Here is a 26,290-nt window from a genome sequence, read left to right on the forward strand (position 1 = left end):
AACACAGTGTAGAGGAGCATTGACTCACCATAGGATGAACTTATAATTTAGTACACCTCCTCGGATCCAGTAAGAATCTGCTCTGCTCATCAAATCTCCTTGAAACAGATGTCATACGGATTACAAAATCACACATACAGATTGCACATGGATTGCATATGGATGGCATGATATGGATGAAAATTGTCATTTTTTTCTGAATAAAACTGAGCATTTTTATAAGTCATGTCAAGAAACTGACACATCAGGTAAAAAAATGCAGGCATTAGACCTACCGGTAATAGGGTTTCCAGGAGTCCATCATGACAGCACCATCAGGAGGTTCTCCTTCTTATCCTTGATAGGGACAAGAACACACAAGAGGTTAAAAGACCCCTCTGTCCACCACCCCTCAGTGATTTTTCCTAGTACCACACCAGGTTGGATGCAACTCTATTTTATTTAGTTTTCCTTCTACATACGTTACTGTCACATATTAGATAAGAATTTAAGGGAGGGAATGTAATTGGTGCTGTCATGATGGACTCCTGGAAAACCTATTACCGGTAGGTCTAATGCCTACTTTCCAGGACATCCCTCTTGACAGCACCATCAGGATAATGCCAGAGGATACAATCAGGGCAGAACCACTGCTTGCAGGACCTTCCTCCCAAAGGCCATCTTTTGGCCAGATACAACTTCCAGTTTATAGTGTCTTCAAAAGGTATTAAGATTGAATGTAAGTCCGCAAGGACAGGGTCCTCTCCCCTCTGTACCAGTATGCAGCGACCCAGAGTCCTGGTCGTTGCAGTACTGTGGCTCCGCCGCTAAGGGGGGCTATGGTACGTCTGATGGCACTGAAGGAGTTCAACTGACCAGGTATCACATACACCAATACATTTCACAGTCTGGCCTCCAGGGGGAGCTAAGGGTACTATTCATTAGGCCACTCCTCACAGTCTGGTAAAACTGGGGGTTAGGCAGGAAGTGAGAGAGAACGCTGACTGGGTTGGAACCAGGCAACACCTTGTGGCAGAGGGTGTTGTAGGGGAAGATTCGGTAGGGTCCCTGTCAGGGGTGGGATCCTGACAGAGGCCTGGCAATCAGAGAGAAAGCTACGGGACCGCGCCTGCACTTCATAGCGGCGGTGCCCTAAGAAAGGACAAGAAGCGAGATTTATTGTGCTGAGTGAGAAATGAGATCAACGCATCAGGGAGAAATACCAGTATGAGTCGTGCTGTTAGACCGAGGCAACATCCTACTGAGGCGTAAATAACCGGTGGCCGGAACGCCGAGGAAGTACAGAGCTCTAAGCATTACTTCAAACCAACGGCAGGGCAGAGAGCTATAGGCTGGCTGTCTCACCTACATCACCTACGCAGACATAGGGGGCAACCTTTGGAGAGGGGCGACTCTAGGGTCCCGGAAGAGCTCCGAGCCTTCCCGTCATACGGGTGCGTCCTACAATAAGATCTGGGGGGCGAGAAGAAGAACATCAGAATCGAGTTGTTGTGAGGGAACACGAGGAACAGACACAACAGTTGTGGGGTACTATCCCGTAAGCACAGCAGGGGAGGACCACAACACACAAACGCTAGAAGGAAGGCACAGATTTCCACCTGCAACGGGAACTCTGGAGGTGCCATTGGACCGGCCGGACTTGCGCAGCCCGGTTAACCGTATTCCAGACTGAGGATCCAGAAGCCTTCAGTAAAGAGGTAAAGAGACTGCAACCTGGTGTCCTCGTTATTTACTGCACCGCACCACTACCACCACTACCACCATCCACACCTATTATTTGGGCGCCCCTCAGCAGGGTCACGGACCAGGCCTAGCCACCGTGACAACCCCAGAGCAGAGACTCAGAGGCCCGGTACCGGGTACCCCTCGGCCCTGCGACAGTGGGGGCGCTACAAGTGTGTCACTGTAAACCTGTTTACTGTAAATGATATCTATAACCCTGTATGTAACCCCTTTCTCATGTACAGCACCATGGAATTAATGGTGCTATATAAATAAATAATAATAATAAATTTGTCCAAGTTGCTGCACTGCAGACTAGGTCCATGGAGGCCCCTGCTTGCTCTGCCCAAGAAGTGACTACTGTTCTCGTGGAATGGGCTCTGATATTGACTGGAGGAGACTTCCCCTCTGATGTGTACGTCAGGCTGATCACTGATTTGACCCATCATGCCAACATCGCTTTTGACGTCTTTTTCCCCTTATTTTTCCCCCCAAATTGTATGAACAGATTGGGATCTATTCGCCAGTCCTTTGTGGCTTCCATGTACTGGAGGACTACTCTTCGGACCTCTAGGGAATGATATGACCATTCCTAACTATTTTTATGGTCCTAGCAGAAGGAAGGCAAGACTACCTCTTGGTCCATATGAAAGGGTGTCACTTTTGGCAAGAACACAGGGCCTAATCTAAGAATCATGCAGTCATCTAAGATTCTTAGTTATGGGCTGTTTATGGAGAATGCCTGTATTTCCCCAGTCCATCTGGGCATTGCTATGGCAACCAGAAATACAGTTTTAAAGGAGAGAGATTTTATATCTGAATCCTCAAGCGGCTCATATGGTGATTTGCATAATCCATTTAAGACAGTGTTCAAATCCCAAGGTGGGATGTAGGCTCTTAGTGGGTCGTACTCTGCCTGTGGCCCTTACGAACCATTCAATCCATGGATGTGCTGCCAGTGGATAGTCCATAAAGCATTCAAAGCTGAGATCTGCACTTTCAGAGAGCTGGGTCTTAGGCCTTTCTCAAACCCCGCTTGGAGGAATTCTAAGATTTTGGAATATCAGGTTTAAACAGTACTACTGTCGCCTCGGGATATTGCGCACAAAATTTTCTCCATATTTTTGTATATATAGCCGATGTTACTGGTTTTCTACTTTTTGGTATGGTTGCTATGACCAAATCTGAGAGACTTCTAGATCTCAAGATCTGCCGCTCAGGATCCAGGCAGACAACTGTAGGAGCTTCACATTGGGATGGTGTATTGGCCCCTGAAATAGTAGATCGTGTCTCCCTGGAAGTATGATGGGATCTTCTATGGACATCCTTCTTAGTAGGGGAAACCAGCTCCTTTTGGGCCAAAATGGTACTATTAAAAAGCCAAACGAAAGTTTTGGAGTCTTCCCCCTACTTTCCTGGCACCATTGCTTACGTGAAGTATTTGCTGAACTGGAAAAGGCTCTTCTTCCTTTACTGCCATTAGGGTAGCTCCATCTACCGGACTTTTCTTTCCCTTTGTATCCCGCATTCTGATGGGAATAAGGTTTCCAAAAGGAAGAAACTTTAGGGTTTTCTTCCGGAAATCCCTTCTTTTCATCCGACGCTCTTTCCAACATGTCGTCCAGTACCGGACCAAACAGTCGAACACCAGAAAAGGGGATGGAGCACAGTTTATTTTGGAGTGACGTTCCCCTGACTACGTTTTCAGCCATATTGCTCGCCTAGCCATATTGGACAGTTCCCCACTCCAATGGATTCTGCCAAGGCGTCTGCCATAAAACGTGTTGCCATTTTGAGCAACGGCATAAATGCTAAGATCTCCTCTCTGGGCATCTTCTTCCTCAGATGAGTCTCCAACTCTTCCAGCCATATATTCATGGACCTTGCCACAGAGGTAGAGGCTATATTAGCCTTAATTATGGCCACAGAGGTCTCCCATGTTTTTTGAGAAGACTTTCTGCCTTCCTGTCCATAGGATCTTTTAGGCATGACGAGTCTTCAAAGGGGATAGCTATTTTCTTTGCTACCCTTGCTATAGGGCCATCCACCTTAGGGATTTATTCACATAATTTTATGTGCTGCGATTCAAAGGGTAGGCGTGATCTGAAACTTCTTGGGATTGTCAGTCTCTTTTCCACGCCTCCCACTCCTCCAGGATCATGCCTTTAATATGCTTATTGACAGGGAACACCTGTTCATACAGCTCCTTAAACCCCTGAACATTTCATCCTGTATTGAGGAGGGGAGCTGGTGGGTATCCTTTATCTTCATAGTATTTCTGACAGCCGATAATAGAGCGTCAGTATCTCCCCAAGAGAAAAGGTACTTCTTCTTTTCCTCTGAGGGTATTGTAATAAACTCTGCCCTTTCCTCTTGTTCAGGGTTCGAGTAATTTGATAACTCTTCCTCCTCTGAACTGGATTCCATCTCCTATTGTACTCTTTTTTTGCCTGGGAGCCATCACGGAGGATTACGGGGTAACTAACTCTGTGACGGAATTCTGAACCTCCACTCTTATTATGGTCCTTATATCAGTCATAAATGAGTTGTGTGCATCTTTAACCACCTTGGCAATACACTCTGGGCATATCTGTTTCCCATATGTGGTAGGTAGTTTAGCATGGCACATGGCACATCTCCTCCCTTTCTTTTTTGGTGCGGATGGTGTCATGGGCTTTTTAGGGGCTTTCTTGTCCTAAAAGGAACAAAGGAAGGTACCATGAATCCAACAAACTCCCAGAAACTCACTTGTACCAGGGTTTCAGCAGGGGTATCAGAACGGCTTGTGATTTGACCTTCCATAGCTGGCTGACTAGATGCTCTGGAAGCTCAGCTCACTGCTGCAATTACTTTAAATAGTATTGTCTCACCTGTCTTCCATCTGAATTGTCAACGGCGGTTCCCCTTTAAATTAGGATTCGGCTCCTTTTTTTCAAATCCCCTGGATGTGCGTTCCACGGTGGAATGCTTGCCAAGTACTGGAGGCCTGTGCATAATCCCCTGTAACCGGAAGTGCCTTTTCTTGCTTGAATCTTCAGCACATAGCCACGCGCAGGGATGGGTCACAAGAGCTGAGAGCTCCTCAGGAGGGGAAACGGCTCACTCCAGGAGGCACCGATTGACTGCACAGAGAGAGACCCCTAGTTTGGCGGGGTGTCGGCCTCCAGACCTCCTGCAGGAGGAAGGGGAGAAATGATGAGGATCCTGTCCCTATCCTCCTGTGGCCAGCATCAGGAGCTCCAGCTCACCGGAAGATGTAAGGTGTACCTCTTCTGGGTCCGTCCCTTATAGGGACAGGAAAAACACTGAGGGGTGGTGGAGGGAAGGGCCTTTTAACCTCTTGTGTGTTCCTGTCCCTATCAAGAATAAGAAGGACAACCTCCTGATGGTGCTGTCAGAAGGGACGTCCTGGAAAAACAATATATGTTTATTAAGTCGTGCAAAAATCATATTCCACATGGTCATTTGTAAAACCATATTAAGATTATGATCTGTGGAAATGTTCAACTACTCCTTAATCCAATAGAAAAGATCACAATATTAAAGATGGAGAAAATGTGAGAGAATGCCTTAATAAAGCTACCTAAAATAGTCCCTGACCCTGTTATATCCTGCCACACCCTATTTTGTACCACCTCATATGTAAACAGACTTTGGCTTTAGGGTATAAAGGATCACCTTCTGTGGGAATCATTAGTTTCTGCAAAAACATTACACTTGTGACACGTCTCTTGCTCTTTGTATCCCTTTATCTCTAAACACCTATGGACTGGAATTGAGATTAGCTGCAGCTGCAATCAGGGCTAACATATATTTGAAAGATGTGTTGTATTTCTACATAATGTCCTTATTATAATGTAATTTACCCAATTGTAATGAGAAAAGGAAATCTTGGCTTAGATGTGCAAATTGTACTTTCCAAACACACATGCTTGAAGGTAAAAATGACCTTGTAGCGTTCCCTGTTGGTAGAAAGCCATATCTGACTGTCCTGGATCTAAAAGAACTGCATTAGCCTTGCTTTAAACCCTTGCTAGCTAGACAACACCTTGTATTTCATATGGTAGCCAAGGTAGGTATCTATAACTCAGTGTTTTCACATTCAATGGGATTGACTATGTTGGCGCTTTATAAATAAAGAGATTATTATTATTATTATTATTACCCATGAGTGGCTGATAGATGCAGGTCCTATCACTGAGACCCAAGGGATATATAGATAGGTCTCTGTTGCATAGAGATGGAAGGTGAGGGAAGATCACACATCCTATATGTCCAAACTGTCCCAGATCCAGAGTGACTGTGTAAGGAGGTGAAACACAAGAAGAGTCTGGGGGCGGTTACCTTCTCGGCTCTGTGCCTGGAACCATTGAGCTGTGCTGCAGGTTCCCCAGGGGGCAGACTTAGAGACTGGGACAGGAAAGAAGCCGGGCAGAGAGTGGGAAAGGCACGCGCGCAAGGAACAGAACAGAGTGAGCAGCGTGAGCAGCGGTTAGAGCAGGGTGCAGCTGCGCTCCGGGAGAGAGAGAGAGCTCCCAGTCAGAGGACAAATACAGGGAGATTGCCCAGAAAGACTGCAGCTTGTGAGTACATGAAAGCGGACTCTGCTGTGACTGGAGAGGGGCGCTTTGAGACCCGTATAGAGACATTGGCCCGTGCAGACACTGCGACCCCCTGGTACCCGCGGTATCAGTACAGAGACTGTGATTCCTGGTGAGAGACTTAACAGTGCAGAGCCCCTGATACCTGGCTGTGCTGTAAAAGCTAAAGACTCAGAGCCTGTGCTTATCACATTAACTCCTGAAACCCCAGGCAGCGGGCTCATAGAGACTACTCAGCCCACGGACAACAGAGGGACGACAAGTGCCGCTGTTTCTCGGCGCCTACGTTGGAGAAGGTGACCCTTCAAGCAAGTCCTCATCAGACTGTTAAGTGTTCTTTTCTCAAGAAATCTTGCTTACTTCTGTTACATTGTTTGACTCCCCTATTTTTGCACTGTTTTATTGCTAGTTATTTTTCCATTGCTTCCTCCCTGCGTCTGAGAACCTGATTCCTGTTATTAAACCCCTCAACTGTTGGTCTGTCTGTTCCGTGGTGACATACTCAGTACCTGCATACTATTACAACTGTCCTTAATTTGGGAAGCTGTCTCACTATCCCGGGAGAATGGGGATATGCCCCAACTTCAGCTGTATCTGTGTCCTCAGGACAAAGATACTGGTGATTATAATAGTGGAGCAGAGAGCCATCAGAACCATTGACCACTGTTTAGTCTATGTAGAGCCTGAAGTTTCTGCCAGGTTCTTGTAGTCATGTGTCATTCTTATGTCAAATGAGTAGAAAGTGCAGACTGGGAAAGGACAGGAACGAGGTGGGTATGATTGTATGTACGTGTGTATATGCAGCAGAGTTGTGTGTGTTTTGAAATAGAAGAGCTGTGTGTTTATGTTGCAGAGCTGTATCAGTACTGATGTTGTAAAGCTGCTTGTGTTGATGTTGCTTAGCTGTATGTGCTGATGTAGCAGAGTTGTGTACATAGATCTAGCATAGCAGTATTTGCTGATTTTGCAGAGTTGTACAGAATGTGGGTAAATATTACAGAGTTGTGTGTGGTGATGTTTTTGTAGCAGAACTATGTGTATGGAGGCATCATTTTGTGTAGGGGGCTCTGTGGAGAAAATTTATGGAGGACATCAGCCTCTGTGGGGGGGATATACTGTGGAGACAACACTACGTGTAGGAGGATATAGTCTGAATGGGAACACTGTGGGGGCCATGAAAGTAGGAACATTAATGGGCTTCACAAAGAGCAACATTTCTGTATGGATGCATATAAAGTACTAGGTGAGGTCAGGGTATCGATTTATAGGGGTTTTCCCACAAAAAAAGTAAATTTTAAAGTAGATTTTAATCAATAGATCTTGGTATAAAAATAATTTCCACAATTGGATGTATTTAAATAAAATCTCGCCGAGAGGCAGCGCATGCGCGGTGCGCGCACCAGCCTGCAAGCCTGTCTCACCCGTGTGTGCGCCTGCAGATATATATAAACAGAGGTAAACAAAATAATATAACATTCTCTTACAATGTTAGGGTGCCAATAGCCACAGTTTTTTTAAAAGGGATATTAACACCTGCAGCCCAAACTAGCTACTAAGTTGTCAGCAGCAAAGACGGCAACTTAAACACATCTATATATCCAACAAAAATACATGTTATCATACTTCATTAAATACAGAGGCATATAAACATCTAATCCAATCTGACATTATAAGTTGCGTATATTGAACATGATGAAAAAGTCTATGCACATAATAGCGTCCTTTCTTCAAAAGGTAATGCAGATCTCACAGTCATTCTGAAAGGACATTCTGGAGAATTAATCTCCATATCAGATGTTTATTCCAGCGCTGTTTTACATCAAGCAGAACAAAACCATCACATTTTCTTTATCATAGTTGAAGATGGTAGTCCTATTGCACCATAACTAAAATGGATATAAATAACAGTGTTAAATATAAGATACCTCATATGCACCCACCTCACTGGTGCAACACAGGGAGGCTACATGGTTGGAACATAAACATACATAGACAAGACAAGTACCGATTAAAAGACATATAAAAGAAATATTAAAATTCGCGCTAACCTACAAAAAGGGTTTAAAGCTCAATGAATCATTAAGGCCTTTTGGAGCCATGGTATTGAGGGAGACAATCCATCTAGTCTCTTTCTTGAGGAGTTCCTTCTTGTAATCCCCTCCCCGTATGCCCAACTGTACTCTATCAATCCCTCTAACTTTCAAAAATTTAGGGTTACTACCATGATGGCTTCTGAAATGTTTTGGAATTGTTTTCAGTATTGTTAGATCAGGGGCTGTGGCTGCCTTTCTAATGTCCCGCATATGTTCCAAAATCCTCACCTTAAGCTGTCGAGTTGTCATACCTATGTAGATAAGTTTACAGGGACAGTATGCATAGTAGATGACCATGTCCGTAGTGCATGATATATGGTGTGTGATCGTATATGTCTGAGTAGCGTCACTGTTGTCAAACGTGAACGCCCTCTCGATACATTGACATGCCGAACAGTCACCACACTGAAAACTGCCCCACCTTGGGCCTACTCTGTCAGTAAAGGGCGATCTATGAGGTGCCACGTAATGACTGCGTGTCAACAGATCTTTCAAATTTTTGGACCGCCTCCATGTAACAGAAGGATTTTTAGGCAGAAATCTGCATAGGTCCTCATCAGCATAAAGAATAGGCCAATATTTCCTCAGAATGTCCATGATTTCAGTCCATCTTGAATTAAAAGTTGTAATTAATCTGACTGGCTGCTCATATTCTTGTACCTGTTTTTTCTTTTTTTGGGAAAGTAGTTGGTCCTAGGTGTAGCTAGAGCTCTCCTATAGCCCTTCCTAATGGACCTGTGGTTATAGCCTCTCTGTTGTAGGTTATTGGTCAGGATCCTGGCCTGTTTTTTAAATTTAGTATCATCTGAACATATGCGTTTCATACACAGGAATTGACCCACCGGAATCGCCCCAATTGTCTGTGGATGATGTGCCGAGGTGGCATGAAGGAGGGAATTGGTTGATGTACTTTTACGATAAACATCAGTCGTAATAAACCGATTCCCATCCACCTCAATCCAAACATCAAGGAACTCAATTTTTTCTTTACTGTATTTGTACGTTAACCTAATATTTTGTTGATTATTGTTTAATTGATCCATAAAGGTGTTTAATGCTATTTCATCACCCTGCCAGATAAATAATATATCATCGATATATCTAGACCATGAGACCACGGCAGAGAAACCTTCCAAATTATAAACGACTTCCCTCTCCCACAGCCCCAGGAACAAATTAGCATATGAGGGCGCACAAGTCGCCCCCATTGCTGTTCCCTGGAGCTGTAGGAAGAATTTGTCTTTAAAAGTAAAAAAATTATGAGTTAATGTAAAAATTAAGAGATCAATGACAAACTGTATAAGTTCATCATCCAGATCCATCATCTGTAGGAAGAATCTAGATGCCGTGATCCCATGGTCATGACATATCGATGTATATAATGACTCGACGTCACATGTAACCAGGAACATATCCTGTTCCAATTGGATATTGTTAAGTCGAGCCAAGATGTCAGTAGTATCTTTAATAAAAGATGGCAGGGTTTCCACGCATCGCTGTAGATAGAAGTCAATAAATCTACATACTTGCTCATTAAGTCCACCTATACCGGAGACAATGGGGCGACCCGGTGGGTTATCCCTATCTTTGTGTATCTTCGGTGTCAAGTAGAATGTTGGGACCACTGGAGATTGATTAGTTAGGCCCTCCAACATACTATTTGTTATAAGTCCCTGATCCCGGGCTCCCTGCAACATAGAGTCCAGTTCAGATTTGAACTTTACAAGTGGATTAGTCTCCAATTTTCTGTAGCAATGTCTAATATTGAGCTGTCGCAGAGCCTCCCTTTCATACATCTCACATGGCCAGATCACAACATTCCCCCCCTTATCGGCCGGTTTAATGACCACTTGTTTCATACTACGAAGTTCTTGAATAGCCTTATTTTCCAAATATGTTAAATTGAATGAGGCTCTATCCTCAGACAGCTTAGATAAATCACGCTTCATTAATTTCATAAATATCTCAACATTATTGCAAATACCTGAAGGGGGGAACTGTTGTGATCTGGCGTGCAAGCTGAAAGCCTTAATGCAGGAAAGTTTCTAAGAGCTCTCAACTGAGCAGATTAACCCCTGCATTGGTAAAATAAACCTGCACTGTTTAATATGAAGGTGAAGTGCTTCTAAACAGTGCAGGAGTAGCAAAAATCAGATGCTGCAGTCTTCTGTCTCCTCTCTGTCATGGTAAACCCATGACAAATAATTTCCACAATTGGATGTGTTTGAAAATAAATCTTCCTGTGCTGAGATAATCTTATAAATGTGTCCCTGCTGTGTACTGTGTAATGGCTGTGTCTGGCCGTGCAGGAACATGGTCTGATCATACCACAGCTCCTGGGCAGGGAAAGACGCAACAGAGTATACAGACAATACAGCAGGGGATCACAGCTGATTCTTTTTGTGAGGTAAAACATTTCCATGACTGTTTTTAAAAATGTTTTACCTCAAACAATCAGCTGCAATCCCATGCTGTCCTGTCTGTATACTTTTTTTTACTTCCGACCCTGCCCAGAAGCTGTAATATGATCAGACTATGTTCCGTGGATGGTCAGAAACAACCATTACACAGTACATAGCAGGGCCACATTTATCTCAACACAGGAAAAAATGTAAGCACATAAAATTATGGAAAGTATTATTATTTCAAGATCTGTTGATTAAAATGAACTTTGTGGGAAAACCCCTTAAGGCCCCATACACAGACTAATGTTGGTCGCAACCGTCAGCATCGATCGGTTAGGCTCTGACTTTCTAATGATGATGGGGCACAGGCCAACTGATTGTCAGGGAAAATGTTGATTGGGCATGTCCTGCCGGCAGAGATGTCTGTTGGCAGATTTCTCATAGAGAATACAGGAGCGCTCTGCTAACCAAGTTCTCTTGTGTGTGGGAGAGATAGCTGAGATGTCTGTTAGCCAAAGCAGTGTTCTGCAGACAACCATCTAATGTGCTTGGCCGAAAACCTTCAGTGAAAAATAAAAAGTGTGTGTCACTCTTTCTTGTTTTAGGTAGGTGTAGAAAAAATGCTACAAAGTAAGAATGTGTTCAAATATAGAAATGTTAATAGTTTATTATCAAACAAGATGCAAAGTGAATGAACAAAAGAGAAACCTAAAATTCAGTAGCGTAGCTACTGGGGGGGCAGAGGGGGCCGTCGCCCCGGGCCCTGTCACATGAAGGGGCCCACCGGGAGCCAGGGCCACTTCTGTGACGAGGCAGAACACCGCATAGGAGGAGAGCAGTATAATGTCTGCTCCCGTCTGACAAGCTGCAGGCTGGCTACTAGCACAGTGGCCGGCTGCAGTCTCCCTCCTGCAGTGAATGGTTTCGCCCGTCTGACCTGATCATGAAGCTTTTCCTGGCTGCAGTTTTCTTCACTCTGTGCACGCTGGGATTGGCTCAGGCACGCTGGGTCCTAGTGCCCACCTTGCATTTCTCTTAAGGTACCTTCACACTAAACGATATCGCTAGCGATCCGTGACGTTGCAGCGTCCTGGCTAGCGATATCGTTTAGTTTGACACGCAGCAGCGATCAGGATCCTGCTGTGATATCGCTGGTCGTTGAACAAAGTTCAGAACTTTATTTGGTCGTCCGACCGGCGTGTATCGTCGTGTTTGACACCAAAAGCAACGATACCAGCGATGTTTTACACTGGTAACCAGGGTAAATATCGGGTTACTAAGCGCAGGGCCGCGCTTAGTAACCCGATGTTTACCCTGGTTACCAGCGTAAAATGTAAAAAAAACAAACAGTACATACTTACATTCGCGTCCCCCGCCGTCCGCTTCCTGCACTGACTGAGCGCCGTAAAGTGAAAGTGAAAGTACAGCACAGCGGTGACGTCACCGCTCTGCTGTTAGGGCCTGCGCTCAGTCAGTGCAGGAAGCGGACGCCGGGGGACGCGAATGTAAGTATGTACTGTTTGTTTTTTTTACATTTTACACTGGTAACCAGGGTAAACATCGGGTTACTAAGCGCGGCCCTGCGCTTAGTAACCCGATGTTTACCCTGGTTACCCGGGGACCTCGGCATCGTTGGTCGCTAGAGAGCGGTCTGTGTGACAGCTCTCCAGCGATCAAACAGCGACGCTGCAGCGATCGGCATCATTGTCGTTATTGCTGCAGCGTCGCTTATTGTGAAGGTACCTTTACACTTCCTGGACCTGCCTGCAGTGCAAACGTTATCAGTAAGTGGGGATGGAACTTATTAGGTTTATTAAATTCAGTTATGTCACTGTGAGACTGTTGGGGTGTTGTGGGGGCTGAAAGTGAGTGAGGGGGGGGACAGGGTACTGAGGGGGTGGATGTGAGACGATGGGGGTATTGTGGGGGAGGGGAGACAGGACACTGGGGGGTGAATGTAAGACCATTTGGGGGTTGTGAGGGCAGAAGGTGGGTGAGGTGGGACAGGGCACGGAGGGGGTGGATGTGAGATGATGGTATTGGGGCTGAAGTGGGGGAGGGGGGACAGGACACTGGGGGCTGAATATTATAATGTTGTGGTATGATATTATATGTACTCCATCATGTAATATTTGCTGTCTGGGGAGGCTGGAGATGGGGGGGTAGGGGGCTTTTGATACGTACCACCTGGGTCTTTTATGAGTATTAACATACCTCCCAACCCTCCCGGATCCCGCGGGACTGTCCTGATTTTGACAGTCAGCCCCGCGTTCCCGGGCGGGACATTAGTTGTCCCGCACTACGTGCCTAGGGCGGGGACAATGCAGGGGGCGGCACCTGAGCAAGGTTTGTGGCTGTTTTTTTTTTTTTTTATAAAAGCTGGGTCACCTCCCGACCGACCCCGCTAGCCCGCCCGCCCGCCCGCCTCCCACCCACCCTCCTTGAAGACGATACATACTCACCCTGCTCCAGCGATGGTCTCAGCTTCTGCAGCACTCCTGAATGAGCGGACACGTGGTACCACTCATTAAGGTCATGAATATGCGCATATTCATGACCTTAATGAGGTATCACCTGACTGCTCACCCAGGAAGAAGGTGCTGAGCCGGGAGTTGGGACAGAGCAAGAGGGATGGCTGCGCGGTGAGGAACAGGTAAGTATGAGGGACGGGGGACAGGGTAGGGGGGATGAAGGAGGACGGTAAGCCGCGCCTTTCAAGATGGGAGCATGGGGGGAGCGGGGGGGAGCGGGGGGGGGGGGGTGGAGAGATGAGCCATGCATACAGGAGGGGGAAATATGAGCCATGCATACAGGAGGGGGGGGAATATGAGCCATGCATACAGGAGGGGGGGGGAATATGAGCCATGCATACAGGAGGGGGGGAATATGAGCCATGCATACAGGGGGGGAGGAATATGAGCCATGCATACAGGGGGGGGGAATATGAGCCATGCATACAGGGGGGGAATATGAACCATGCATACAGGGGGGAATATGAGCCATGCACACAGGAGGGGGGGGGGAATATGAGCCATGCATACAGGGGGGGGGAATATGAGCCATACATACAGGAGGGGGGGAATATGATCCATGCATACAGGGGGGGGAATATGAGCCATGCATACAGGAGGGGGGGAATATGGGCCATGCATACGGGGGGGGGGACTATGAGCCATGCATACAGGGGGGAATATGAGCCATGCATACAGGGGGGAATATGAGCCATGCATACAAGGGGAGGGGGGAAATATGAACCATACATACAGGAGGGGGGATATGAGCCATGCATTCAGGAGGGGGTCATTATACAGTATTAAGCATCATGTGGGATCATTATACAGTATGGAGAACTGTGTGGCCATTATACAGTATAGAGCATCATGTGCAGCCAGTATACAGTATGGAGCATCATGTGCGGTCATTATACAGTATGGAGCATCATGTGCAGTCATTATACAGTATGGAGCATCATGTGCGGTCATTATACAGTATGGAGCATCATGTGCAGCCAGTATACAGTATGGAGCATCATGTCCAGTCATTATACAGTATGGAGCATCATGTGCGGTCATTATACAGTATGCAGCATCATGTGTGGTCATTATACAGTATGGAGCATCATGTGTGGTCATTATACAGTATGGAGCACTGTGTGGCCATTATACAGTATGGAGCACTGTGTGGCCATTATACAGTATGGAGCATCATGTGTGGTCATTATACAGTATGGAGCATCATGTGTGTTCATTATACAGTATGGAGCGTCATGTGTGGCCATTATACAGTATGGAGCATCATGTGCGGTCATTATACAGTATGGAGAATCATGTGGGGCCATTATACAGTATGGAGCATCATGTGTGGTCATTATACAGTATGGAGCATCATGTGCGGCCATTATACAGTATGGAGCATCATGTGCGGTCATTATACAGTATGGAGCATCATGTGTGTTCATTATACAGTATGGAGCGTCATGTGTGGCCATTATACAGTATGGGGCACTGTGTGGCCATATTTTTTTGTTTATAATTATTGTATATGAAACAGTGTGATCAGCAGTGCTAAATGGGTGTGGTTGGGACGTGGATATGTGTGTGACTAATTATGAATGGGTGTGGTCATAGGCGTGGCCTAGAATTTGCTGCTTCGCACTCCGCAAACTTTGTCCCTCTTTCCCATCTTCAAAAGTTGGGAGGTATGGTATTAGTATAAGGAGCCCGCATACAGTAACCAAGAGCTGCATCACAGTTACAGCAACACTCCAGCATTATTTTTTATTTCATTGCTGGAGCGGTGCTAAAAATCCACGTCCCTTGCCTTGCCATGGAAACGCCAGAAGGTGAGTATCAGACAGGGGGTCTGATACTCACCTTCTGGCGTTTCCATATGTTTTGGTCTCCGCTCGGCTCTGTCTCCTGCAGTTTGTGGCCTGTCCGAGGCTCCAGTGTTTCATGGAGCAGCACAGAGGTCACTAATCAATGTGAGTCTGTGGGAGCCTCGTTCTGGCCTCTTTCTCACTCTCAGGCTATGTGCACACGTTGCGGATTAGCCGCTGCGGATTTGCAGCAGTTTTCCATCTGGTTTACAGCACCATGTAAACCTATGGAAAACCAAATCCGCAGTGCCCATGGTGCTTAAAATACAGCGCGGAAACACTGCGTTGTATTTTCCGTAGCATGTCAATTCTTTTTGCGGATTCCGCAGCGTTTTACACCTGCTCCTGTATAGGATTCCGCAGGTGGTAAAACGCAGGTGAAATCTGCACAAAAAACACAGGAAATCCGCGGTAATTCCGCACACGAATCCGCAACAAGTGCACATAGCCTCATAGTCTTACATTGAGCGCTTGTGACATAGCTTCTAACTTCTGGCCTGTCAGAAGGTGCGCTCACAAGTTTGAGCAGCGGCACTGCAGCAGTGCCACAAAACAGTGAATACGCCGGAGGATGAGTAAATGACCGGGACATCCAAATCATGACAGGGAGCTGTGAGTCCATCATACTGTGTATATGGGAGCTGCGGGCCCATCATACTATGTATAAGGGAGTTGTGGGCCCATCATACTGTGTATAAGGGAGCTGCGGGCCCATCATACTGTGTATACGGGAGCTGTGAGTCCATCATACTGTGTATAAGGGAGCTGGGAGTCCATCATACTGTGTATAAGGAAGCTGTGCACACATCATACTGTGTATAAGTGAGCTGCGGGCCCATCATACTGTGTATAAGGGAGCTGCGGGCCCATCATACTGTGTATATGGGAGCTGCGGGCCCATCACACTGTGTATAATGGAGCTGCGGGCCCATCATACTGTGTATAAGGGAGCTGCGGGACCCCTCATACTGTGTATAAGGGAGCTGCGGGCCCATCATACTATGTATAAGGAAGCTGCGGGCCCATCATACTGTGTATAAGGGAGCTGCGGGCCCATCATACTGTGTATACGGGAGCTGTGAGTCCATCATATTGTGTATAAGGAAGCTGTGCACACATTATACTGTGTATATGGGAGCTGCGGGCCCATCATACTGTGTATACGGGAGCTGCGGGCCCATCACACTGTGTATAATGGAGCTGCGGGCCCATCATACTGTGTATACGGGAGCTGTGAGTCCATCATATTGTGTATAAGGAAGCTGTGCACACATCATACTGTGTATATGGGAGCTATGGGCCCATCATACTGTGTATAAGGGAGCTGTGGGCCCATCATACTGTGTATAAGGGAGCTGCGGGCCCATCATACTGTGTATATGGGAGCTGCGAGCCCATCATACTGTGTATAAGGGAGCTGCGAGGCCATCATACTGTGTATAAGGGAGCTGTGGGCCTATCATACTGTGTATACGGGAGCTGTGGGCCCATCATACTGTGTATAAGGGAGCTGTGGGCCCATCATACTGTGTATAAGGGAGCTGTGGGCCCATCATATTGTGTATAAGGAAGCTGTGCACACATCATACTGTGTATATGGGAGCTGTGGGCTCATCATACTGTGTATAAGGGAGCTGTGGGACCATCATACTGTGTATAAGGGAGCTGTGGGCCCATCATAATGTGTATAAGGGAGCTGCAGGCCCATCATATTGTGTATAAGGAAGCTGTGCACACATCATACTGTGTATATGGGAGCTGTGGGCTCATCATACTGTGTATAAGGGAGCTGTGGGCCCATCATACTGTGTATAAGGGAGCTGTGGGCCCATCATACTGTGTATAAGGGAGCTGCGGGCCCATCATACTGTGTATATGGGAGCTGTGGGCCCATCACACTGTGTATCAGGGAGCTGCGGGCCCATCACACTGTGTATAATGGAGCTTCGGGCCCATCATACTATAAGGGAGCTGCAAGCCCATCATACTGTGTATAAGGGATCTGTGGGCCCATCATACTGTGTATAAGGGAGCTGTGGGCCCATCATACTGTGTATAAGGGAACTGTGGGCCCATCATACTGTGTATAAGGGAACTGTGGGCCCATCATACTGTGTATAAGGGAGCTGCGGGCCAATCATACTGTGTATAATGGAGCTTCGGGCCCATCATACTATAAGGGAGCTGCAAGCCCATCATACTGTGTATAAGGGATCTGTGGGCCCATCATACTGTGTATAAGGGAGCTGTGGGCCCATCATACTGTGTATAAGGGAGCTGCGGGCCCATCATACTGTGTACAGGGGAACTGTGGGGGACATCATACTGTTTGACAGGAGCTGCAGGCCCATCATACTGTGTATAGGGAAATGTGAAGGCATATTGTGCATATGGGAGCTGTTGGCCCATTACACTGTATGTGGGGGAGCTCTGGGGTGCATTATACTTTCTATAGTGGAGTTCTGTCAGCATTATACTGTGTATAGGGGAGCATTGGGCTCATACTTTATATAGGGGAGCAGTGGGATCATAGTGTGTAGAGGGGAGCAGTGGGAACATCATACTGTGTAAAGGGGAGCAGTGGGAACATCATACTGTGTATAGGGGAGCTGTGGGGGCCTTAGACTGTGTATAGGGAAGCTGTACACCATACTGTGTATAATAGAGCAGTACATGGGGGAACTTAGGGGACATTATTAAATGTTAAGTGGGCACTTAAGCATTATTGTTATAGGGGCACTCAGAGTATTGTGACCATCAAAGTTGCATACATATGGTCACAATATGGCGGTAAAGTCAATGTTCGTTTTTGTATATAGATTTATTTTCAATAACAGTAGGGTCATATTCTGAGGTTCCCCTATATTCACAATTAGAGTGCGCAACCGTAGCTGTAGTCAGGGTTAGCTGGTTAGGGGCCCACTCAGATGTTTCGCCCCCCCTAAGTTGAAACCCTAGCTACGCCTCTGCATTCCTCAATATTGAACCTTCAACATCAAGAAGGAAAAGTGGAATTATGAAAATCACAGAATTGATATACATGTAAAATATATATATGCATAGGATGAAAAAATAGAAACAAGATTTTCAAAACATCTCAGTGTATTCAGTATCAAATATGAGTGTCACATGCAGAAATACACACACTTACACACTTTTTTCAGCTATCAATAAGGTTATCACAGGTTACTCGTCTACATGTTTTCACATCCAAAAACTATTTATATGGGCATGTAGGTCTTTCAAAGATAAGTCTAACAATGCCATTACATCATGGCCAGACCTTTATTCGGTTACTGAGAAATCAGCGCTTGAATTGATATGTGCTGCCTCCTCCTGCTTGACTGATAGTTTCTTTGCCTGAAGCCACACAGTTTGGAAACTCTCAGTCATGCAGGAGGAGGTGGCGCTGGATGGAGAATAGAGCTGGAGTGACAGAGACATCAGATTTACACCCGCATGTTAATTGAAATGCTGACTTTGTTTTGTTCTGACAGAGCTACATGTACATATGAATAGTTTGGGGTGTGAAATCTTGCTGACAGAATCCCTTTAAAGGGAAAAAAATGTTTATCTGCAGATATAGGGTTAATCTGCAGATAAATAGCATTACCAGTCTTCCGGGCCGCCTTTATGAAAGTGGTAGAAAATGAACTTATTTCCTTCCAGGTGCCGCTGGCTTACAGTCATATTGGCCTGCACAGAGTAACTAATCACTGTTTACTATACTGTGAGTGGTAGGTGTAAACCCGACCGGACACTTTCAATTACAATTTATTTTGCAAAGTTACACTGCAGAGCCAGCTGTCAATCAAAGTGCTGGAGAATGTATGTGTCTGTAAAACTCTGTTCATGCCCCCATGTGTATGTGTCTGTAAAACTCTGTTCATGCCCCCATGACTGAAAGCCGGCTGCGCAGGGAGAAAATATGCTCATTTTCTCCCAATAACTGCACTTTCAGTAAGGCGGCCAGGCAGCATTGTATTGCTATTTACATTGTTTATCTCAGATTATCCCTATGTCTGCAGGTAAATAGTATTTTCCAAGGTAACGAGGTCCCCTTCCTGTTTGCCGAATTTTCTGCCGTGTTGAATGCACATTAGCATGAGCAACATGTGGCCTGGTGTGAGAGAAAAGAACTCAGTAGAGAGGTTGTCCCAAACATGTTGGAGAAGGAACCACACATCTTCTGTAGATGATTTAATTTTGATTTCTCTTTTGTTCACTCTCTTTGCATTTTTTTAGTTGATAAGATAGTGTATAAACTATTAACACTTCTATTTTTTAAAGCATTTTTTCCACATCTGCTTAAAGATTTTGCACAGTACTTTGCACAATATACCGTATATATTGTAGGGAATGCTACTCACTTAGGTGCGTCTGAAGGCAAAATAGGAAGCATTTCCATTTATACGTCGATGTTGGTTTATTGCTGCTTCATGAACCATCCATAAGCAAAGGAAAAATAAACAGCATTCAGTGTAGGCAAAACAACTCTTTGGACAAAGTCCCTTGTCAGCCAGTCCTGGTCATACAGGCTGGATAGCATCCATTACACTGGCTCAGTCTGGATATCCCACACAGAAGGCCTTCTCCCTTCATAGAAAGACATGTGCCAAACAACGGACTCCATTTTAACAGGTTAATCACACCCAGAGGTTATTTATGTGGGCAGCCGCCCATCTCTCAGGCTGCCTGTAAAACCTGGTTCAGATGTAGCAAACAATCCTCTTAGAGCTACAGTACAGACCAAAAGTTTGGACACATCTTCTCATTTAACCCATTCCCAACCTGTGACGCCACGTAGGCATCATGAAAGTCGGTGCCAATCCGACCTGTGATGCCTATGTGGCGTCATGGAGGAATCGCATCCCTGCAGATCGGGTGAAAGGGTTAACTCCAATTTCACCCGATCTGCAGGGACAGAGGGAGTGGTACTTTAGCCCAGGGGGGTGGCTTTGTCCCCACGTGACTACGATCGCTCTGATTGGCTGTTGAAAGTGCAACAGCCGATCAGAGCAATTTGTAATATTTCACCCATGACATTTGGTGAAATATTACAATCCAGCCATGGCCGATGCTGCTATAGCATCGGCCATGGCTGGAGACCGCGATCTGACCCCCCCACGACTGACAGCGGCGATCTGCCGCCGCTGTCAGTCTTTCCTCCCCTCCGTCCGGTGTTTCGGTGCTCCGCTGCTCTCCGCCGCTTCCCTCTCCCCTCCGGTGCCCCCCCCCCCCGCTGTCCGATCCCACCCCCCGTACCGCTGGAGTCCCGCTGGAGCTCCGTCCGGCATCTTCAATGGGCACCGCCATCTTCCAAAATCTGGCCAGCAGATTCATTACGGTACATTTTGATCACTGTGATAGGTTATATCACAGTGATCAAAATAAAAAAAATAGTAAATAAAGCCCCCCCTTATCACCCCCATAGGTAGGAAAAATAATGAAATAAATAAAATATACCGTATTTATTTTTATGTTTCCAGCTTAGGGTTAGAACTAGGGTTAGGGCTAGGGTTAGGGTTAGAATTAGGGTTAGGGCTAGGGTTAGAACTAGGGTTAGGGCTAGGGTTAGGGCTAGGGTTAGGGTTGCAATGAGGGTTAGAATTAGGGTATGGCACACGGTGCGGATTTGGCTGCGGATCCGCAGCGGATTGGCCGCTGCGGATTGGCCGCTGTGGATTCATGGCAGTTTTCCATCACGTTTACAGTACCATGTAAACCTATGGAAAACCAAATCCGCTGTGCCCATGGTGCGGAAAATACCATGCGGAAACGCTGCGTTGTATTTTCAGCAACATGTCAATTCTTTGTGCGGATTCCGCAACGTTTGCACCTGTTCCTCAATAGGAATACGCAGGTGAAATCCGCACAAAAAACACTAGAAATCCGCAGTAAATCCGCAAGTAAAGCGCAGTGCGTTTTACCTGCGGATTTTTCAAAAACGGTGAGGAAAAATCCGCACCCGAATCCGCAACGTGGGCATAGCCTTAGGGTTAGGGCTGGAACTAGAGTTAGGGTTGGAATTAGGGTTAGGGTTGGAATTAGGGTTAACATTAGGGTTAGGGGTGTGTTGAGGTTAGGGTTAGCCTTGTGGTTATGGTTATGGTTGGGATTAGGGTTGGTTGTGTGTTGGGGTTAGGGTTGGGGTTAGGGTTGGGATTAGGGTTAGGGGTGTGTTAGGGTTAGTGTTGGGAGTTAGAATTGAGGGGTTTCCACTGTTTAGGCACATCAGGGGGTCTCCAATCACGACATGGCGTCACCATTGATTCTAGCCAAACTTGCATTCAAAAAGTCAAATGGTGCTCCCTCCCTTCCGAGCCCCAACGTGTGCCCAAACAGTGGTTTACCCCCACATATGGGGTATCAGAGTACTCAGGAAAAATTGTACAACAATTTTGGTGGTCTAATTTCGCCTGTTACCCTTGGAGAAATAAAAAAATGGGGGCTAAAAAATTATTTTTGTGGGGAAAAAAAGATTTTTTATTTTCACAGCTCTGCGTTATAAAATTCTGTGAAGCACTTGGGGGTTCAAAGTGCTCACCACAAATCTAAATAAGTTCCTTGGGGGGTCTAGTTTCCAAAATAGATCAGGGGCTCTGCAAACGCAACGTGACGCCCGCAGACCATTCCATCAAAGTCTGCATTTCAAAACGTCACTACTTACTTTCCGAGCCCCGTCGTGTGCCCAAACAGTGGTTTACCCCCAAATATGGGGTATCAGCGTACTCAGGACAAACTGGACAACACCTATTGGGGTTCAGATTCTCGTGTTACCCTTTTGAAAATAAAAAACAGCGGGCTAAAAAATAATTTTTGAGGACAGAAAAAAGATTTTTTATTTTCATAGCTCTGCGTTATAAACTTCTGTGAAGCACTTGGCGGTTCAAAGTGATCATCACACATCTAGATGAGTTCCTTGGGGGGTCTAGTTTCCAAAATGGTGCCACTTGTGGGGGAGTTCAAATGTTTAGGCACACAGGGGCTCTCCAAACGCGACATGGTGACCGCTAACGATTGGAGCTAATTTTTCATTCAAAAAGTAAAATGGCGCTCTGTTATGATCCTTAGTGGCTGAGGATCACGAATAGACCAGCAAGTGAATAAACTAAGGACAAGCTCTAGGGAGATGGTAACTGGACTGATCGCAAATCTGAACCTATCCAACACAACTAGAGGTAGCCGGTGAACGTGTCTAAAAAATTCCTAGACGTCTCGAGCCAGCCTGAGGAACTAGCTACCCCTAAAGAGAAAGAAAGACCTCGCTTGCCTCCAGAGAAATGATCCCCAAAGATATAGAAGCCCCCAACAAATATTAACGGTGAAGTAAGAAGAAGGCACATACGTAGGGATGAAATCAGATTCAGCAAAAGAGGCCCACTAGTACTAGAAAGCAGAAAATAGAGCAGGGGTCTATGCGATCAATAAAAAACCCTTACAAAATATCCATCCTGAGATTTCAAGAACCCACGCACCAACTAATGGTGTGTGGGGAGAAACTCAGTCCACTAGAGCATCCAGCAAGCGAGGGAATCAGATCTTAGCAAGCTGGACAAGAAAACATGATAAACACTGCTGATCAAAAAATGAGCAAACAAAACTTAGCTTGTCCTGGATGGACTGGGAGCAAGGTAGTCAGAAGGAATCTGAGTAGCACTGATTACATCGACAGCCGGCAACAAGTGAAAGCAAAACAGAGCTATATAGGAACCTCCCAGAGGATAACGAACCAGCTGATAGCCAGAGACCAGCAGGATAACAAACAAAGCCACCAGGGGGAGCCCAAAGCAAAAGTCACACCATACCACCAGTGACCACAAGAGGGAGCCTGAAAACAGAGTTCACAACAGTACCCCCCCCTTAAGGAGGGGTCACCAAACCCTCATGAAAACCCCCAGGGCGATCAGGATGAGCCACATGGAAGGCACGAACCAAATCGGCCGCATGAACATCAGAGGCGACAACCCAAGAATTATCCTCCTGACCATAGCCCTTCCACTTGACCAAATACTGGAGCCTCTGTCTAGAAACACGAGAATCCAAGATCTTCTCCACCACGTATTCCAATTCTCCCTCAACCAGCACCGGGGCAGGAGGCTCAACCGGAGGAACCACAGGTACCACATACCTCCGCAACAACGAGCGATGGAACACATTATGAATAGCAAATGATGCCGGGAGGTCCAGACGGAATGACACAGGGCCAAGGACTTCCAGAATCTTATAAGGACCGATAAACCGAGGCTTGAACTTAGGAGAGGAGACCTTCATAGGAACGAAGCGAGAAGACAACCACACCAAGTCCCCAACGCGAAGTCGGGGACCCACACAGCGACGGCGGTTGGCAAAGAGCTGAGCCTTCTCTTGTGACAACTTCAAATTGTCCACCACATGATTCCAAATCTGATGCAACCTATCCACCACAACATCCACTCCAGGACAGTCAGAAGGCTCCACCTGACCCGAGGAAAAACGAGGATGAAACCCCGAATTGCAAAAAAAAGGAGAAACCAAAGTAGCAGAACTAGCCCGATTATTAAGGGCAAACTCGGCCAACGGCAAAAAAGTAACCCAGTCGTCCTGGTCAGCAGAAACAAAACATCTTAAATAAGTCTCCAAGGTCTGATTAGTTCGCTCGGTTTGGCCATTCGTCTGAGGATGGAAGGCCGACGAAAAAGACAATTCAATGCCCAACTTAGCACAAAAGGTCCGCCAAAATCTAGACACAAACTGGGATCCTCTGTCAGAAACAATGTTCTCAGGAATCCCGTGCAAACGAACCACATCTTGAAAAAACAGTGGAACCAACTCGGAGGAGGAAGGCAACTTAGGCAAGGGCACCAAATGGACCATCTTAGAAAAACGATCACACACCACCCAGATGACAGACATTCTCTGAGAGACAGGGAGATCTGAAATAAAATCCATGGAAATGTGCGTCCAAGGCCTCTTCGGGACAGGCAAAGGTAACAGCAAACCACTGGCACGAGAACAGCAAGGCTTCGCCCGAGCACAAATTCCACAAGACTGCACAAAGGAACGCACATCCCGCGACAAGGAAGGCCACCAAAAAGACCTGGCCACCAAGTCTCTGGTACCAAATATTCCAGGATGGCCCGCCAACACCGAAGAATGAACCTCGGAGATGACTCTGTTGGTCCATCTATCCGGGACAAACAGTCTCTCCGGTGGACAGCGGTCAGGTCTATCCGCCTGAAACTCTTGCAGCACACGTCGCAAATCTGGGGAGATGGCAGACAAAATCATCCCTTCTCTAAGGATACCAGCCGGCTCTGAATCTCCAGGAGAGTCAGGCACAAAACTCCTAGAAAGAGCATCAGCCTTCACATTCTTCGAACCCGGCAGGTACGAGACCATGAAATCAAAACGAGAGAAAAACAACGACCAACGAGCCTGTCTGGGATTCAGCCGCTTGGCCGACTCGAGATAAATCAAATTTTTGTGATCAGTCAAGACCACCACACGATGTTTAGCTCCCTCGAGCCAATGTCGCCACTCCTCAAATGCCCACTTCATAGCCAACAGCTCCCGATTACCGACATCATAATTCCGCTCGGCAGGCGAAAACTTTCTTGAAAAGAAAGCACATGGCTTCATCACAGAGCCATCGGGGCTTCTCTGCGACAAAACAGCCCCCGCTCCAATCTCGGAAGCATCAACCTCCACCTGGAAGGGAAGTGAGACATCTGGCTGACACAAGACCAGAGCTGAAGAAAACCGACGCTTCAGCTCCCGAAAGGCCTCCACAGCCGCAGAAGACCAATTAGTCACATTAGAACCCTTCTTGGTCAAATCCGTCAAAGGCTTAACAACGCCAGAAAAATTAGCTATGAAGCGACGGTAAAAATTAGCAAAACCCAAGAACTTCTGAAGACTCTTAACAGATGTAGGCTGCGTCCAGTCATGAATAGCCTGAACCTTGACTGGGTCCATCTCAATAGTAGAAGGAGAAAAAATGAAACCAAAAAAGAAATCTTCTGGACTCCAAAAAGACATTTTGAGCCCTTCACAAATAAAGCATTGTCACGCAGGACCTGAAAGACCATCCTGACCTGCTTAACAGGAGACTCCCAATCATCCGAAAAAAACAGAATATCATCCAGATACACAATCATAACCTTATCCAGATATTCACGGAAGATGTCATGCATAAAGGACTGAAAGACTGAAGGAGCATTAGAAAGTCCAAAAGGCATCATTAAGTACTCAAAATGGCCTTCAGGCGTATTAAATGCAGTTTTCCATTCATCACCCTGTTTTATACGCACAAGGTTATACGCACCACGAAGATCTATCTTGGTGAACCAACTAGACCCCCTAATGCGAGCAAACAAATCAGTTAACAATGGCAAAGGATACTGAAATTTGACCGTGATTTTATTCAATAGGCGATAATCAATACAGGGTCTCAGGGAACCATCCTTTTTAGCCACAAAAAAAGAATCCTGCACCAAGAGGGGATGAGGACGGGCGAATATGTCCCTTCTCTAAAGACTCCTTTATATAACTCCGCATGGCAGCATGCTCCGGCACAGATAAATTGAAAAGTCGTCCCTTAGGAAACTTACTACCAGGAATCAAATTTATAGCACAATCACAGTCCCTATGAGGAGGCAGAGAATTGAGTTTGGGCTCCTCAAATACATCCTGGTAGTCTGACAAAAACGTAGGGACTTCAGAAGGAGTGGACGAAGCAATTGACACCACAGGAGCGTCACCATGAATTCCCTGACAACCCCAACTTGACACCGACATAGCTTTCCAATCCAGGACTGGATTATGAGTCTGCAACCATGGTAGACCCAACACGACGACATCATGCAAATTATGCAGTACAAGAAAGCGAATCACCTCCTGATGAACAGGAGTCATGCACATGGTCACTTGTGTCCAGTACTGAGGTCTATTCGTAGCCAATGGTGTAGAATCAATTCCCCTTAGTGGAATAGGGAATTTTAAAGGCTCCAAATCAAAACCACAGCGCCTGGCAAATGACCAATCCATCAGACTCAGGGCGGCACCTGAATCTACAAAAGCATTAACCGGGTAAGATGACAGGGAACAAAT

General features: G+C 46.2%; 1 long non-coding RNA gene across 1 annotated transcript in view; it reads right to left on the bottom strand.

The window, feature by feature from the left end:
- Window positions 1-26,290, bottom strand: part of LOC143817780 (uncharacterized) — a 130,486-nt gene that overhangs the window by 49,629 nt on the left and 54,567 nt on the right. Inside the window, exon 2 of the long non-coding RNA XR_013224187.1 lies at window positions 29-98. This is a non-coding gene — a long non-coding RNA (uncharacterized LOC143817780). The remainder of the gene's footprint in view (window positions 1-28; window positions 99-26,290) is intronic.

Source organism: Ranitomeya variabilis, chromosome 1 (genome assembly GCF_051348905.1).
Source record: "Ranitomeya variabilis isolate aRanVar5 chromosome 1, aRanVar5.hap1, whole genome shotgun sequence".
Lineage (NCBI taxonomy): Eukaryota > Metazoa > Chordata > Amphibia > Anura > Dendrobatidae > Ranitomeya > Ranitomeya variabilis.